Raw genomic sequence first — 3,524 nt, 5'->3', positions numbered from 1 at the left:
TAGAGATCTAAAAGATCTTAAGGTCTTTGGCTCCCAAATTGTTTGTACAGTGTTGCCTACAAACATGCCTATAAATGGGGGTTTCAAGGCTTGCAAAGCCTATCTAACAAATCTTCATTTTCCCTTCCAAGAAATTTTCACCAACATTTCCCATTGAATTTTGGACTTCAACACTCATGTATCTACCATTCTCCAAGCTTTTATTAAAGCTATCAATGCCTTCAATCCATCTTGTCCCCTGTGCTACTCACTGTGATCCCTCGCCATGCAACTTTGGCTTGTCTAAGGAATCACCTTTAAAATACTTGAATTAATTTCCAAGGCCCCTTCTTCATTGTAAAATATATACATGGAGTCACCTCCCTAATCCCAATATCTTGTATAGATGCCACAATGGGAAGAGGACTTATGACTCCATCTTCATCAGTTGCCTGGTTTAGACTAGCGAACTAACAAAAAACAAAAGACTTTACAAACCTAATTGAAAGCTTAAAAAAAAATCCAACACTATAAAAATTTGTGAAATGAATTATTTTAACACTTCCATGGGTTATAGTACTTAGTTCAATCCATTAAAATGCCAAATGCTTAGAAAAACAAAAACTATGACTGTTCTTGTTGTGGTCCAGTCCATACACACTCTTCCACAATTAAGCCAACCCCTTGATAAGGTCAAGAATAGCCTTAAATAGTTGACCAAGGCTCACAACCAATAGTTTTATATAGTTATGAAACCCATTTCTTGAAGTTTCCCTTGTGCAACAAATGTTGTCAATGTTGTCAACTTTCACATCTTTTTGGATTTGCTATCCAAATTTGGTCATAAGTCCAAAAAACTTCACCAAATGCTTATCTAAGCTATTAAAATATTGAAAAAGGACATCAAGTTTCCTTCTTGGCCAATTTACCACCAAAATCACAAAAATACCCTATTTGACATGATGGGCATACCAGTAACTAAGGCCACTAAGGACCTATTAAGGCTTTCCATTCTAACATACCTCACATTAGGACTATGCTAGTCCCCTTATTACACTTGCGGTGTGGCTAGGACTACTACAAGACAAAACAACTTAGGAACCCTAGGTCTACTATGAGCCCTACCTAGGTGCTCCTACACCATACTCCCCCATGAAGGAAAGTTATGTCACTCCTATGGACAATAGATATTTTGAGATGTCCACCTTGTTGAAGTCTTTCTCTACAATCTAGATTGCCTCTAAATCTAGTTTGTGCCTCCACTTCATGAGGTATTCCATGTATAACTTATGCCTAGTATATTTCTTAACTCTTGAATCCAATATCTTCTTAGCTTCCAACGTGGTTGGGGAAGTCACCATAGTAGGTTCTAGATCAATACTAACTCCCTGACTATTTTGAGCAACCTTAACCAATGGGCCTTTGAATTTGACCAAGTCTTGTACACTGAAGATAGGATAAATGCCCAAATTTGATGGAAAATCAACCTTTTATGCATTGGCTCTGTATTTTTCTTTGATTTGGAAAGTTCCTACTCTTTTAATTTTGAGTTTCATCAATACACCTTTCTACTACCTTAGTCTATTTAAGTACAACATGAAATAATCACCCACTGAAAACTGAAGGTCTCTTCTTGTCTCATCTACCTTAGCTTTTAGCTTTGTCTTGGATCTCTATCATAGTTTGAGTGAATTCCTCAACATGAACACTCCTATATTCCATGCCTCCAAGATCTCTTAATTTACATACACCCCTTGGATGCATCCCATACACAATATCAAATTCTATTCTTCCTATGGTTTTTTTCTTTCTATCATTATAAGAATACTCTTCTCGAGGAATGATAACATCCCATGTTTTAACATACTCCTTAGTTAGGCATCTCAGTAGATTACCTAACACTTTGTTAACAACCTTAGTTTGGCCATCTTTTTGAGGATGGTAGGTTGAACCAAATGAAATATCTGTACCTAGTATACTCCAAAAGGTCTTCCAGAAATGTCTCATGAATTTCACACCCCTATCTAAAACAATACTCAATGAGAGAGCATGAATCCTCACAACCTCCTTAAAGAACAAGTGTGCAATATTTCTAGCAACATTGGTACTCTTTCATGGTACAAAATGTCCCATTTTGCTAAATATATCAACCATTACATAAATATTGGCATATTCCCACTTTATCTTGGGTAGAACTACTATGAGGTCCATGCTCACACACTCCCATGGCCTGTTTGGGATTGATAAGGTATGGTATAAACCTGCATTACTTATTCCACCCTTGGTTTTCATACACACCGTGCACTGTTCAACATACCTAGTCACATCCTAACTAGTTTTGGCCAATAGTAAGATCTTGGGACTAACTCCAGAGTTTTATTCCCACCAAACTGACCACTTAAACTCCCATTATGCTTTTCTTGAATGAGATTCTCTCTCATTGATCCTCCTAGAAAACATACCTGATATCCCTTAAATAACAATATGTTCTACAAATTAAATTCAAAGAACTTGCTATGAAAATGGTTCTCAAAATCAAAACATACCTTTTATGCTTCTACAAAGTCTTCATCTTCCTCATAGAGATTATTAAAACTCTTTATCCAAATGCTATTTAACTAAACTTCCTAGATAGTTAATAACCTCCTAGTCAATGCATCTTCTATCTTATTCATGTGCTCTTTCTTATGCTTTATTGTAAAGGTAAATTCTTTGCAAGTACTCCATCCATTTCAAATGCCTATTACTTAACTTCTCTTAGGTTTTTATATAGCTTAGGGCTTGGTTATCAATAAATACAACAATTTTTTTGGGCAACAAATAATGTCTCCATTTCCTAAGAAATTGAACTAAGGCATATAATTCTAGATCATAAGAAGAATATTTCTTCTTTGCTTCATTCAACTTTTCACCAAAGAAGGCTATTGGCCTACCTTCTTGACTCAATACACCCCCCATTACTAATCCACTTTCATCATATTCTATGGTGAACTGTTTCTCAAAACTAGGTAACTATAAGATAGGTTGGATTTCTACTTGTTTTTTCAACAACTCAAAGGATTTCTCTACTTCCAAATTCTACTTGAACTTAGACTTGACCCCACCCTTGATGGTATCTAACAAAGGGGCACATATACAACTAAAATTACTAATGAATTTTCTATAGAACTGGGATAAACCATGAAAAATTCTTACTTTAGTAGATGTGGTAGGTGGTGGCCAGTTGAGGATAGTTGCAACTTTCTCTTGATCCATCTTCAAGGATCCCTTGGAAACTACGAAGCCCACATACACAAGTTCTTGCTTTAAAAAAATCATATTTCTCAAGGTTAATGACAAGCTTCTCCTCATACAATCTCTGCAATATAGCCTCAACATGTTTAATGTGATCTTCTCTTTTTTTTACTAAATATCATAATCTAATCAAGATATATAACCAAAAATTTCCAGTGAAGTCCTTAAGCACTTCATTCATAATCCTCATGAATTTTCTAGGAGCATTTGTGAGGCCAAATGACATCACAAGCCATTCATACAACCAATTT

This window comes from Cupressus sempervirens, chromosome 11 (genome assembly GCF_028749045.1).
Source record: "Cupressus sempervirens isolate cs-2001-9-10 chromosome 11, ASM2874904v1, whole genome shotgun sequence".
Taxonomy (NCBI): Eukaryota; Viridiplantae; Streptophyta; class Pinopsida; order Cupressales; family Cupressaceae; genus Cupressus; species Cupressus sempervirens.
The sequence above is the reverse complement of the archived record's forward strand: the minus strand, read 5'-3'. Positions refer to the sequence as shown.